Genomic DNA, 15886 nt, shown 5'->3' with positions numbered 1-15886 from the left:
ACAGTCCGTAAAGACGAATTTTATTGAGGCACCAGACTTGCTCAAATGAAAATGCTCAAATTGAATGAAAGTTGCATACATATCTGAGGATCACTCATGTAAATTGGCATAATTTTCTGAGTTACCTACAGAGAATTAGGCCCAGATTCGTGACAGCAAGAAATCTGTTTCTGCGCAGTAATCCAAATCTAGTATGAACCTTACTATCAAAGAATTTACTTGGCACAACAATGCAATAAAACAAAGATAAGGAGAGGTTGCTACAGTAGTAACAACTTCCAAGACAAAAACAAAAGTACTGTAGCAAAATAAACACATGGGTTATCTCCCAAGAAGTTCTTTCTTTATAGCCATTAAGAAGTAATGAGTGTACACACATGTATTCATCTAGCGAACCTAACTCGCTCGCGGCGCCCGTCCCCGCCTCGCCGCCGCCGGAGCCGAACACCACGGGATCCGCCCTGTCCCCTCCCACCGCCGCCGACGCCGGCGGCTGGGGCTTCGGCGGGCTGCTCAAGACGCTCACCTCGCAGTCGGAGAACGTGCTGGAGACCTACCGCCGCGACCTCGCCGAGTTCAGCACGGGCCTGCGCCGCGAGACGGATGCCTTCCGCGAGGCCGCGGCCCGGCGGCGCGGGACCTCCCGTCCTCCGCGCAGGCGCTCGATGGGCTCGCCGACATCGTCGCCCAGGGCAAGGACGCCCTCGCCCAGGGCAAGGACGCCCTCGCCCAGGCCGCCGCCGCCGCCTCCGCCTCCCCCCCGTCCGTGGACGCCGAATCCGACCCCAGCTCCGCGTCGGGCCACCTCCGCTACTACAGCCGCTTCGAGGCGCAGCTGCGCGCGCTCCAGTCGGATCCGGCCACCTTCGCCGCCGATCCCGACGACGCCGAGGACTTCGCGGCCTGGAGGAGGGAGGCCGGGTTCAGCGTCGATGAGCGGCAGGAGGAGATCGAGGCGCTCTGCTACGAGAGCGACGCCGTGGAGGGCATGCTGGACCGGCTCGTGCCCGACGCTGTGGACGCCGAGCTGTTCTGGGCGAGGTACTTCTACCGCGTCCACAGGCTCAAGCAGCAGGAGGACGCCAGGGCCAAGCTCGTGAAGCGGGTCATCGCGCAGGAGGAGGAGGAGGATCTCAGCTGGGAGCTGGATGATGAGGAACCAGCACCAGAGGAGGAGATTAAGCAGGCATCGATCAGTGAAGAGCCAAAACATTCTTCTAATTTGATTAGCCTAGGGGTTTCCTTGGGTTTTCTGCCTGATGAGATTTCTGTTTCGGCTAATGTGTTGAGACAAACGGAGCTTGACCATCTAACGGTTGCGCCGAATGTCTCCACTGGGCCTGAAACGACAGTTATAGACGATGATGATGATGATGACATCCTAGATGGTCAAATTCTCTCGGCTATAATTGGCAACATTTCAGAAGTTGATTTAGAACACGCGGAGCTTAGTTCTGATTTACAAGCGTCCGAACGTGGTTCTCGATCATCGGCTGGAAAGAAATCTCGCAGGTATGGTAAGAACTCTAAATCTAAAATAGTTTCTCGATGAATGGCATGTTCCGGAATAGCAGAGGTCTTCGTGACTTGGCTAAGCATTCCCACATTGCTGATGGTTGTAGAGATTATGATTTAGATTTTCTTGCTATTTCGGAGACGGGTAGGCGGAATTTCTCTCAAAGTTTTCTCGACCGTTTGTCAGGCGGGATTAACTTTTAGTGGTTTTCTCGCCCGCCCCGTGGTAGGTCTGGGGGCATTTTACTCGGCGTCCGTACAGACACCATGACCGTTTTGGCTAGTTCTGATGGAGAGTATCACATTAAACTCGACATTCAGAATAAAGCAGACGGTTTCATATGGAGTCTGGTCGCTGTGTATGGTGCCGCCCAGGAAGTGTTTAAGGCTGACTTTTTACGTGAGTTGGTAAACCTTACAAAGGATAATCCTTATCCGATTTTAATCAGAGGTGATTTTAATTTGTTGAGGTTCCCTCGTGAGAAAAGTAAAGGCCTCTTTGATGGTCATTGGCCTTTCTTGTTCAACGCTGTCATCGATAGCCTGGATTTAAGAGAGGTGTTTATGACTGGTCGGCAGTTTACTTGGGCAAACAGCTTGCCGGAGCCCACATACGAGAAACTAGATTGCGTGTTGATGGATACCGAATGGGAAAGTAAATATCCTATGGTGTCAGTCCGTGCACTAGAACGTATTGAAAAACTGTCTGACCACGCTCCCATCCTTCTAACCACTGGGAATCCCAGACCAGTTTGTAAACGGCCGTTCAAATTTGAACTTGGCTGGATATATCGAGAGGGATTTCATGATATGGTTAAAAGGGTTTGGGAAAGACCAGTCGGGGGAAGTACACCTATCTTGAGATGGAATAATAAAATGCGGTCTATGCGCAAACATCTCTCTGGTTGGGCTGCCCATACGGCTGGTATTCTTAAAAAAAAAAGACTCGCTTATCAAATGTGATTGATGAGCTTGAGGCTGTTGCGGAGATTAGACCACTGTCTACACATGAGATTGAACTTAAAAATCAATCCAATGAACAGATGGCCGGTCTTCTCCGCGAAGAGGAACTCAAATGGTATCAAAGATCCAAGGCTCAATTCATCTTGGAAGGAGACTCAAATACGAGGTATTTCCATGGCTTAGCCAATGGGAGACACCAGAAAAAACGTATTCATTCTCTTCTTCAAGATGAAGGGTTGATTGAAGGCCATGAGCAACTCAAGTCTTACATTACTAACTATTATAAGGGTCTGTTTGGTCCTCCAGAGGAAAGTAATTTTACTCTTAACGAGGACTTAACGGATGATATACCCCAAGTTTCTTTGGAAGAAAACGGCTTGCTAACCGCACCTTATACTGAGGAAGAGGTTAAGAAGGCAGTTTTCCAAATGGAATGCAACAAAGCACCGGGTCCAGATGGTTTTCCAGCAGAGTTTTATGAAACCTTCTGGGATACTATTAAATCGGACCTTCTAGATTTGTTCAGTGATTTGCACATTGGACAACTAGAATTATTTCGTCTAAATTTTGGTGAAGTTATCTTGTTACCGAAAATTAATGAGGCAGAAAGGATCCAACAATATAGACCCATTTGCCTATTAAATGTAAGTTTCAAGATTTTCACTAAAGTGGCCACCATTAGACTTAATACGGTTGCGGATCATGTGGTTTTACCATCGCAAACAGCCTTTATGCAAGGACGGAATATCCTTGATGGAGTGGCGGTTTTGCATGAGACGGTACATGAGATGCATTCTAAGAAATTAAATGGGGTTATTTTAAAGCTTGATTTAGAGAAGGCGTATGATAAAGTTAAATGGTCTTTCCTTCAACAGACACTCAGGATGAAAGGCTTTTCGCCTGAGTGGCGAGCTCTAATTAATGATTTCGTGTATGGTGGTAGTGTGGCTATACGGGTCAATGATGACACCGGACACTACTTCCAAACGCGAAAAGGGTTACGCCAAGGGGATCCGTTATCTCCGATGTTGCTTAACATCGTAGCGGATATGTTGGCGGTACTCATAGAGCGGGCCAAGTCTGATGGTCAAATTGAAGGGGTGATTCCACATCTAGTTGATGGTGGCTTATCTATCCTTCAATACGCCGATGACACAATTCTTTTTATGGATCATGATCTTGAAAAAGCTCGAAATCTGAAATTAATTTTAGCAGCTTTTGAGCAATTATCGGGATTGAAAATTAACTTCCATAAAAGTGAATTGTTCTACTTCGGTGATGCCCAAGACGATGTAGCTCTGTATACAGAGTTATTTGGTTGCGGGCAAGGCCAATTTCCGATTCGCTATTTGGGTATTCCGATTCACTATTGGAGACTGACAATTGCGGAATGGAAATCAGTGGAAGAAAGATTACAAAAACGCCTCAGTAGTTGGAAAGGTAAACTGTTGTCCCTGGGTGGAAGATTGGTACTCATTAATTCAGTACTAACTAATATGGTACTGTATATGTTATCATTCTTCATCTTACCCAAAGGAATTCTGCACAAACTCGATTATTATCGATCCAGATTCTTTTGGCAAGGGGACAACGAGAAAAAGAAATATCGACTGGTTAAATGGAGTATAGTTTGTAGTCCCAAAGATCAAGGAGGGCTTGGAGTTCATGACCTGGAGGTCAAGAACTCAGCGCTACTGGGTAAATGGCTTTTTAAGCTACTTACTGAGGATGGGATTTGGCAAACTATACTTCAGAGAAAGTATATCGGCTCGAAGACATTATCTCAAGTGGTTTGGAAACCTGGGGATTCACACTTCTGGGCTGGTCTTATGACTACAAAAAATGTCTTTTTTCGACATGGGACTTTCTCCATTAAGAATGGAGCACAGATACGGTTCTGGGAAGATGCTTGGCTCGGCAATGCACCCCTATGTGAACAGTATCCCGCTTTGTATAGAATTGCGCGTCGCCAAGGTGATACCATTGCAACTGTAATGGCTACCTCACCCCCGAATGTGACGTTCAGACGGGTTTTACTAGGACAAAGGCTCGTGGCATGGAACAACCTAATTCTGCGGCTTGGAGATATTCAGTTATCGCCAGAGCCAGATGAATTTCGATGGAACCTCCACGTAGATGGTTCCTTTTCTGTAAAATCTTTCTACAATGCGATGCTGCTTTCTGATTTACCAGTTGATAATAATAAGAAAATTTGGAAGATGAAGATACCATTAAAAATTAAAAATTTTGGATGGTATCTTCGTCGAGGGGTTATTCTCACCAAAGACAATCTTGTTAAGCGGAATTGGCACGGAAGTACACGATGTGTCTTTTGTCATCATGATGAAACCATCAATCATTTATTCTTCCAGTGCCGCCATAGATCTATATGGTCAGTCATCCAAGTAGCGTCTACCTTGTATCCTCCGACTAGTGTCGCTAATGTGTTTGGCAATTGGCTTCATGGTATCAACTCAAGGTTTAAAATGCTTCTTAGGATGGGGCGCTAGCAGTTATCTGGGCGCTCTGGCTATGTAGAAATGACAAGATCTTTAATGACAAAAATTGCTCTTTGTTGCAGGTTATCTACAGATGCACAGGTATTCTCCGTTCGTGGTTACCTCTTCAGCGGGTGGAGAACCGAGACCTGTTTATGGAGGTCTGTACACGGTTGGAGGATACGGCGAGGGGTACTTTTTCCCTACATGGGTGGCTGCATAGTCTACGGATAGAAGCTCCACCTAGCTCTTAGGCGTTATATGATTCATCATTCCGATATGTATTTCGCCTATTTTTGTTTTATGTAACTTTGGTCACTTGAGACAACAAACGGTTGTGTGCATCCTGGTTATGCAGAGGCTGGATGTAATTGCTTCTTGAAGTAATAAAGCATCCTTTATCAAAAAAAAGATGGGCTCGGTAGTTTTAATGATGCACTCGCAAGAAATAGTATTTGAAGCAACAGAGAGCATCAAGAGGCAAATTCAAAACACATTTAAGTCTAACATGCTTCCTATGAAAAGGAATCTTGTAAATAAACAAGTTCATGAAGAGCAAAGTAACAAGCATATGAAGATAAAACAAGTGTAGCTTCAAAAATTTCAGCACATAGAGAGGCATTTTAGTAACATTAAAATTTCTACAACCATATTTTCCTCTCTCATAATAACTTTCAGTAGCAACATGAGAAAACTCAACAATATAACTATCGCATAAAGCATTCTTATCATGAGTCCCATGCATAATATTATTACTCTCCACATAAGCATAGTCAATTTTATTAATTGTAGTGGGAGCAAATTCAACAAAGTAGCTATCATTATTATTCTCATCAAGTGTAGGAGGCATAGTATAATCACAATAAAATTTACTCTCCATAGTAGGTGGCACCAAAAGACCACTATCATTATAATCATCATATATGGGAGGCATATCATAATCAACATAAACTTTCTCCTCAATACCCGGAGGGCTAAAGAGATCATTTTCATCAAAACCAGCTTCCCCAAGCTTAGAATTTTCCATATCATTAGCAACAATGGTGTTCAAAGTGTTCATACTAATATGTTCCATGGGTTTTTTAATTTTCGGATCAAACCATCCATGTCTTAAATCAGGAAATAGAATAAGAAGCTCATTGTTGTCCATTATGCCTAACTAGTGTAAACAAGAAACAAAAAGATGCAATTGCAGGATCTAAAGGAAATAGCTTCGAACACTCACACAATGGCGCCAGAAAAGTACTTAGTTACCTGGAACCGGAGTATGAGTGCCTTTTACCTTTCCTCCCCGGCAACGGCGCCAGAAAATTGCTTGATGTCTATGGGAGCTTCTATTCTTATAGACAGTGTTGGGCCTCCAAGAGCAGAGGTTTGTAGAACAGCAGCAAGTTTCCCTTAAGTGGATCACCCAAGGTTTATCGATCTCAGGGAGGAAGAGGTCAAAGATATCCCTCTCATGCAACCCTGCAACCACAAAGCAAGAAGTCTCTTGTGTCCCCAACACACCTAATAGGTGCACTAGTTCGGCGAAGAGATAGTGAAATACAGGTGGTATGAATAAGTATGAGCAGTAGCAACGGCACCAGAAAAGTGCTTTGCTATCCAGGACTGGCGTGTAGTTGATGGTGGTGATATTGCAGACAGTACAGATGCAGTAAAACAGTAAACAAGCAGCGATAGCAGTATTTAGGAACAAGGCCTAGGGATCATACTTTCACTAGTGGACACTCTCAACATTGATCACATAACAGAATAAATAAATAGATGCTAGACTCTACACTCTCTTGTTGGATGATGAACACCACTAATTGCGTAGGGCTACAAGAACCCTCAATGCCGGAGTTAACAAGCTCCACAATATTCGATATTCATATTTAAATAACCTTAGAGTGCAAGATAGATCAACATAACTAAACCAAGTACTAACATAGCATGCACACTGTGACCATCACACTATGAAAGGAGGAATAGATCACATCAATACCATCATAGTAATAGTTAACTTCATAATCTACAAGAGATCACAATCATAGCATAAACCAAGTACTTCATGATGCACACACTGCCAACATTACATCATGGAGGAGGAATAGACTACTTTAATAACATCACTAGAGTAGCACATAGATGAATTGTGATACAAAACTCATATGAATCTCAATCATGTAAGGCAGCTCATGAGATCATTGTATTGAAGTACATAGGAGAGAGATTAACCACATAGCTACCGGTACAGCCCTTAGCCTCGATGGAGAACTACTCCCTCCTCATGGGAGACAGCAGCGGTGATGAAGATGACGGTGGAGATGGCAGCAGTGTCGATGGAGAAGCCTTCTGGGGGCACTTCCCCGTCCCGGCGGCGCGCCGGAACAGAGACTCCTGTCCCCCAGATCTTGGCTTCGCGATGGCGGCGGCTCTGGAAGGTTTCTCATACCGTGGCTTTTCCGTATCGAGGTTTTAGGTCGAGGGGCTTCTTATAGGCGAAGAGGCGGCGTCAGAAGGGGTCTGGGGCCACCAGACAATAGGGCGGCGCGGCCAGGGCCTGGGCCGCGCCAGCCCCATGTGTGGGCCCCCTGTGGGTCCTCTCTGGCGACTCTCGAGTGTTCTAGAAGCTCCCGGGGATTCTAAGATGTTGGGCGTTGATTTCGTCCGATTCCGAGAATATTTCCTTACTAGGATTTCTGAAACCAAAAATAGCAGAAAATAGGAACTGGCACTTCGGCATCTCGTCAATAGGTTAGTTCCGGAAAACGCATAAATATGACATAAAGTATGCATAAAACATGTAGATATCATCAATAATGTGGCATGGAACATAAGAAATTATCGATACGTCAGAGACGTATCACTCATTTCCAAGAAATTGTTTTCTAGCGAAGTATTTGAGTCGGAGGACAATAGAACTTGATAAGGTTTATGAACCTGAGCATAATGATCAGAGTGGCGCAGCATCGGAAATTGGTTCCGGAAGTGGCCACGACGATCATGGCTCCCATGACTACAAAGTATTATAGCCATGGAGATCGAAGTACATATTGAACCTTGTAGATACGGTTTACTTTGTGATCAAATAAATGATTTGTGGACAAAGGATTAATTTTGAACAATGATAAACCAACTACAAACAAAAGAAGTTATGATGGGCCCTGACTCCGTTAAAATGGCTATACGCCATAAAATCCAAGATAGATGAATACTTTTTGAAAGTAAATGGATCTATAAAATTGATGGACTTGGATGAAATATCCTTGAAGAAGCTCAACTTGTCGAAAAGTTATTTACGACAAAGTTCAAAGAGTTGACTACGATAAGATTAGATCTTCCGTAGCAATGCTTATAGTCTATGTGGATTATTCTAGTAATCACTACATATTTCTTTTATGAGATACGCTAGTAGGATGGCAAAATACATTACTTAACAAAAGTGTGTATTAAAGGTGTATACAAGATACAACCAATAGTTTTTGCTAGTCCGTGGAATACTAGATAGGTATACGAACTTCAATTGGATGAAGTGAAGTATCGCGGAGTTGGAATCTTCACCAGATGAAATAGTCAAAGAGTTTTTGATTTCATCAGAAACGATGAAGATGCTTGCATTTGCAAGAAATTAAGTGGGAGCGCTGAGACATATTTATAATACTTTATGTAGATGACATATAGTTAGTTATAAATGATGTAATTATATACTTGATTAAAAAGGCTTCATTGAGAATTAATTTCAATGAAAGGATATGGACTGAAACAAATTTAGTGTCAAGATCTATGAAGATAGATTGAAACACATAATAAGTTTAAGTAAAAGTACATAGAATGAATATTGAAGTAGTTCAATATAGAAATAATAAGAAAATGTTCTTGTCATGTGAACGTTTAACAAGACTTGAGTGTATCTGACACTCAATGAGTATAAACACATGAGTGATTTTAATTCACGAATAATATGTACAAAATCAGATGTCCTATGCTCTAAAAGGTTAGGAGCATATACCAGAATGATTCATGTGATGATCATTGGACAAACAGTAAGAATATCCCTGTGTGCTTTAGAAGAACCAAGGATACATATATAGTTTTATATGGGGTAATGACAAACAAATCGCTGTAAGGTGTTGCACCGATATTTGTTTGGTCACATATAAAAATGAAATTCAAATCGCAATTAGGCTAAGTGTTGTTTAAAAGGTAGCACAATGCTAGATTTAGAAGAGTTCTAAATATTGTGACGGATTCTACAAACAAAGGCATAGTATGTCATTGTTTTGACAATGACTGAGGATGTTTAAGTCGAAGAGTTCTTGGAGAACTTGGTGTAGTTCCGATAGTGTCAGAACTTTGAAGCTATATTGTGTATGACAATATTAGTGACATATTTCAGACCGCGGAATTAAGGTTCCACCAGAGGACTGAACATATAAGAATAATGCCGACTCATTCGGAAAATGAGTGATGCGTTGAGACGCAAATGAATTGCAAAATACATACGTTTCTGGGCATGTCAGATCCGTTGACTAAAACCTCTCCCGTGAGCAATACATGATAAAGCACCGGAAGGCCAAGGTGTTATATCTTTGCAAATGTAAACTAGTTTATTGACTCTAGTGCAAGTGGGAGACTGTTGGAGATATGCCCAAGAGGCAATAATAAAATGGTTATTATAATATATCTTTGAGTTTATGATAATGTTTACATACCATGCTATAATTGTATTAACCGAAACATTGATACATGCGTGTTATGTGAACAACAAGGAGTCCCTAGTAAGCCTCTTGTATAACTAGCTTGTTGATTAATAGATGATCATGGTTTCGTGATCATGAACATTGGATGTTATTAATAACAAGGTTATGTCATTATATGAATGATGTAATGGACACACCCAATTAAGCGTAGCATAAGATCTCATCATTAAGTTATTTGCTATAAGCTTTCGATACATAGTTACCTAGTCCTTTCGACCATGAGATCATGTAAATCACTTATACCGAAAAGGTACTTTGATTACATCAAACGCCACTGCGTAAATGGGTGGTTATAAAGGTGGGATTAAGTATCCGGAAAGTATGAGTTGAGGCATATGGATCAACAGTGGGATTTGTCCATCCCGATGACGGATAGATATACTCTGGGCCCTCTCGGTGGAATGTCGTCTAATAGCTTGCAAGCATATGAATGGTTCATAAGAGACCACATACCACGGTACGATTAAAGAGTACTTGTCATGAGACGAGGTTGAACAAGGTATAGAGATACTGATACGCGTACAACACGCAACCGTTGGGAACCCCAAGAGGAAGTTGTGATGCATACAGTGGCAAGTTTTCCCTCAGTAAGAAACCAAGGTTTATCGAACCAGTAGGAGCCAAGAAGCACGTTGAAGGTTGATGGCGGCGAAGTGTAGTGCGGCGCAACACCAGGGATTCCATCGCCAATGTGGAACCTGCACAACACAACCAAAGTACTTTGTCCCAACGTAACAGTGAGGTTGTCAATCTCACCAGCTTGCTGTAACAAAGGATTAGATGTATAGTGTGGATGATGATTGTTTGCAGAAAACAGTAGAACAAGTATTGCAGTAGATTGTATTCGATGTTAAGAATGGACCGGGGTCCACAGTTCACTAGAGGCGTCTCTACGATAAGAATAAGCATGTTGGGTGAACAAATTACAGTTGGGCAATTGACAAATAAAGAGGGCATGACCATGCACATACATGATATGATGAGTATTGTGAGATTTAATTGGGCATTACGACAAAGTACATAGACCGCTATCCAGCATGCATCTATGCCTAAAAAGTCCACGTTCAGGTTATCATCTGAACCCCTTCCAGTATTAAGTTGCAAACAACAGACAATTGCATTAAGTATGGTGCGTAATGTAATCAACAACTACATCCTTAGACATAGCATCGATGTTTTATCCCTAGTGGCAACAGCACATCCACAACCTTAGAACTTTCTATCACTGTCCCAGATTTAATGGAGGCATGAACCCACTATCGAGCATAAATACTCCCTCTTGGAGTTACTAGCAAAAACTTGAACAGAGCCTCTACTAATAACGGAGAGCATGCAAGATCATAAACAACACATAGATAATAGATTGATAATCAACATAGCGTAGTATTCTCTATCCATCGGATCCCAACAAATACAACATGTAGCATTACAGATAGATGATCTTGATCATGTTAGGCAGCTCACAAGACCCTGACAATGAAGCACAATTAGGAGAAGATGACCATCTAGCTACTGCTATGGACCCTTAGTCCAGGGATGAACTACTCACTCATCACTCAGGAGGCGACCATGGTGGTGAAGAGTCCTCCGGGAGATGATTCCCCTCTCCGGCAGGGTGCCGGAGGCGATCTCCTGAATCCCCCGAGATGGGATTGGCGGCGGCGGCGTCTCTGGAAGGTTTTCCGTATCGTGGCTCTCGGTATTGGGGGTTTCGCGACGAAGACCTTAAGTAGGTGAAGGGCAGGTCAGGAGGCGTCACGGGGGCCCCACACGCTAGGGCCGCGCTGGCCCCCCCTGGGTCGCGCCGCCCTAGTGTGGCGGCACCCCATGGCCCCACTTTGTCTCTCCCTCGGACTTCTGGAAGCTTCGTGTGAAAATAGGCCCCTGGGCGTTGATTTCGTCCAATTCCGAGAATATTTCCTTACTAGGATTTCTGAAACCAAAAACAGCAGAAAACAGCAACTGGCTCTTCGGCATCTTGTTAATAGGTTAGTGCCGGAAAATGCATAAATATGACATAAAGTATGCATAAAACATGTAGATATCATCAATAATGTGGCATGGAACATAAGAAATTATCGATACGTCGGAGACGTATCAGCATCCCCAAGCTTAGTTCCTGCTCGTCCCGAGCAGGTAAACGATAACAAAGCTAATTTCTGGAGTGACATGCCATCATAACCTTGATCATACTATTGTAAAGCACATATAATGAATGCAGCGATCAAAGCAATGTAAATGACATGAGTAAACAAATGAATCATATAGCAAAGACTTTTCATGAATAGTACTTTCAAGACAAGCATCAATAAGTCTTGCATAAGAGTTAACTCATAAAGCAATAATTCAAAGTATAGGTATCGAAGCAACACAAAGGAAGATTAAGTTTCAGCGGTTGCTTTCAACTTGTAACATGTATATCTCATGGATATTGTCAATGTAAAGTAATATAACAAGTGCAATATGCAAGTATGTAGGAATCAATGCACAGTTCACACAAGTGTTTGCTTCTTGAGATGGAGAGAAATAGGTGAACTGACTCAACATAAAAGTAGAAGAAAGGCCCTTCGCAGAGGGAAGCATTGATTGCTATATTTGTGCTAGAGCTTTGGTTTTGAAAACATATAGAGAGCATAAAAGTAAAATTTTGAGAGGTGTTTGTTGTTGTCAACGAATGGTAGCGGGTACTCTAAACCCCTTGCCAGACAAACCTTCAAAGAGCGGCTCCCATTTTATTTTATTTTTGGGTGGCACTCCTTCCAACCTTTCTTTCACAAACCATGGCTAACCGAATCCTCGGGTGCCTGCCAACAATCTCATACCATGAATGAGTGCATTTTTATTTTAGTTTTATTATGATGACACTCCTCCCCACATTTGCTTTCTCAAGCCATGGCTAACCGAATCCTTCGGGTGCCGTCCAACAATCACATACCATGTAGGAGTGTCTATTTTTTTTGTTAATTAATTTGGACTGGGAATCCCATTGCCAGCTCTTTTTGCAAAATTATTGGATAAGCGGATGAAGCCACTAGTCCATTGGTGAAAGTTGCCCAACAAGAATGAAAGATAAACACTACATACTTCCTCATGAGCTATAAGACATTGACACAAATCAGAGGTAATAAATTTTGAATTGTTTAAAGGTAGCACTCAAGCAATTTACTTTGGAATGGCAGAGAAATACCATGTAGTAGGTAGGTATGGTGGACACAAATGGCATAGTGGTTGGCTCAAGGATTTTGGATGCATGAGAAGTATTCCCTCTCGATACAAGGTTTAGGCTAGCAAGGTTATTTGAAACAAACACAAGTATGAAGCGGTACAGAAAAACTCACATAAAAGACATATTGTAAACATTATAAGACTCTACACCGTCTTTCTTGTTGTTCAAACTCTTTACTAGAAATTATCTAGACCTTAGAGAGACCAATTATGCAAACCAAATTTTAGCAAGCTCTATGTATTTCTTCATTAATAGGTGCAAAGTATATGATGCAAGAGCTTAAACATGAGCACAACAATTGCCAAGTATCACATTATCCAAGACATTTTACCAATTACTACATGTAGCATTTCCCGTTTCCAACCATATAACAATTTAACGAAGAAGATTCAACCTTCGCCATGAATACTATGAGTAAAGCCTAAGGACATATTTGTCCATATGCAACAGCGGAGCGTGTATCTCTCCCACACAATGAATGCTAGGATCCATTTTATTCAAACAAAACAAAAGCAAAAACAAACCGACGCTCCAAGCAAAGTACATAAGATGTGATGGAATAAAAATATAGTTTTACTAGAGGAACCTGATAATGTTGTCGATGAAGAAGGGGATGCCTTGGGCATCCCCAAGCTTAGACGCTTGGGTCTTCTTGAAATATGCAGGGGTGAACCACCGGGGCATCCCCAAGCTTAGAGCTTTCACTCTCCTTGATCATATTGTATCATCTCCATCTCTTGATCCTTGAAAACTTCCTCCACACCAAACTCAAAACAACTCTTTAGAGGGTTAGTGCATAATAAAAATTCACATGTTAAGAGGTGACATAATCATTCTTAACACTTCTGGACATTGCACAAAGGTACTGAAAGTTAATGGAATCGAAAAATCCATCAAGCATAGCAAAACATGCAATGCGAAATAAAAGGCAGAATCTGTCAAAACAGAACAGTCCGTAAAGACGAATTTCTAAGAGGCACCAGACTTGCTCAAATGAAAATGCTCAAATTGAATGAAAGTTGCGTACATATCTGAGGATCACTCACGTAAATTGGCATAATTTTCTGAGTTACCTACAGAGAATTAGGCCCAGATTCGTGACAGCAAGAAATCTGTTTCTATGCAGTAATCCAAATCTAGTATGAACCTTACTATCAAAGACTTTACTTGGCACAACAATGCAACAAAACTAAGATAAGGAGAGGTTGCTACAGTAGTAACAACTTCCAGGACTCAAATATAAAATAAAAGTGCAGTAGTAAAATCATGGGTTGTCTCCCATAAGTGTTTTTCTTTAACGCCTTTCAGCTAGGCGCAGAAAGTGTATATCAAGTATTATCAAGAGATGATGCATCTAAAGCGGGGTTTGGAGTTTTCTCAACCATGCATTGTATGTTGGATACATAAGTTTCAGAGGCTCCCTTTTCATTAGTCTTGGGCTTGCTACTCTCATCAAACAAATTTTCAGGAACAAGCCAAGCATAATTATCATCTAGAGCTTCATGCATTGCTAGGAGCTTACAAGGTATTGGTGCTTTAATCTCCCCACCATCATTAACATTATTAGTGTACTTAATTCTATCCATATCCATCTTTTCAAGTGTTCTTTTAAAATCGGTGAACATACCAAGCCTCTTATGCTTAATAAAAACTTTTCTAGCTTCTTTGGCTATATCCTCAAATTCTCGCACTAGGACTTTTAAAACAAAATCTCTCTTCTCTCCCCTCTCCATATAAGAAAGTGTAAGAAACATGTGTTGTATCATGGGGTTGAGACTAATAAATCTAGCTTCCATCATGCGTACCAAACAAACAGAGGCATCTTCATAAGTAGGGACAGCTTTTGCCAGGGGTATATCTTTAAGATCTTCTTCCATACTAACATGGGTGAAAAATTCTTCTATATTATCTCTACCAATTATAGACCCTTGTCCCGCATGTATATCTTTTACAGTAAAATTAGGAGGAAACATGATGAAATAAGTAAAGTAGATGCAAGTAACTAATTTTTGTGTTTTTAATATGGAGAATGCAAACAAGATAGTAAATAATGTAAAACTAGCAACTAATTTTTTTGTGTTTTGTTTTAGTGCAGCAAACAAAGTTGTAAATAAAAGTAAAGCAAGATAAAAACAAAGTAAAGAGATTGGAAGTGGAGACTCCCCTTGCAGCGTGTCTTGATCTCCCCGGCAACGGCGCCAGAAAACAGTCTTGATACGCGTACAGCACGCGACCTTTGGGAACCCCAAGAGGAAGGTGTGATGCGTACAGCGACAAGTTTTCCCTCAGTAAGAAACCAAGGTTTATCGAACCAGTTGGAGCCAAGAAGCACGTTGAAGGTTGATGGCGGCAAAGTGTAGTGCGGCGCAACACCAGGGATTCCGGCGCCAACGTGGAACCTGCACAACACAACCAAAGTACTTTGTCCCAACGTAACAGTGAGGTTGTCAATCTCACCGGCTTGCTGTAACAAAGGATTAGATGTATAGTGTGGATGATGATTGTTTGCAGAAAACAGTAGAACAAGTATTGCAGTAGATTGTATTCGATGTTAAGAATGGACCAGGGTCCACAGTTCACTAGAGGCGTCTCTCCGATAAGAATAAGCATGTTGGGTGAACAAATTACAGTTGGTCAATTGACAAATAAAGAGGGCATGACCATGCACATACATGATATGATGAGTATTGTGAGATTTAATTGGGCATTACGAGAAAGTACATAGACCGCTATCCAGCATGCATCTATGCCTAAAAAGTCCATGTTCAGGTTATCATCCGAACCCCTTCCAGTATTAATTTGCAAACAACAGACAATTGCATTAAGTATGGTGCGTAATGTAATCAACAACTACATCCTTAGACATAGCATCGATGTTTTGTCCCTAGTGGCAACAGCACATCCACAACCTTAGAACTTTCTGTCACTGTCCTAGATTT

At 41.9% G+C, this 15886-nt stretch overlaps 1 pseudogene; it reads left to right on the top strand.

Moving 5' to 3' along the window:
- Nucleotides 1–377: 377 nt before the first annotated feature.
- Nucleotides 378–1552, top strand: LOC127339565 (uncharacterized; annotated as a pseudogene).
- Nucleotides 1553–15886: the final 14334 nt, after the last annotated feature.

The sequence above is a fragment of the Lolium perenne genome, chromosome 3 (assembly GCF_019359855.2).
Source record: "Lolium perenne isolate Kyuss_39 chromosome 3, Kyuss_2.0, whole genome shotgun sequence".
Lineage (NCBI taxonomy): Eukaryota > Viridiplantae > Streptophyta > Magnoliopsida > Poales > Poaceae > Lolium > Lolium perenne.
The sequence above is the reverse complement of the archived record's forward strand: the minus strand, read 5'-3'. Positions and strand labels throughout refer to the sequence as shown.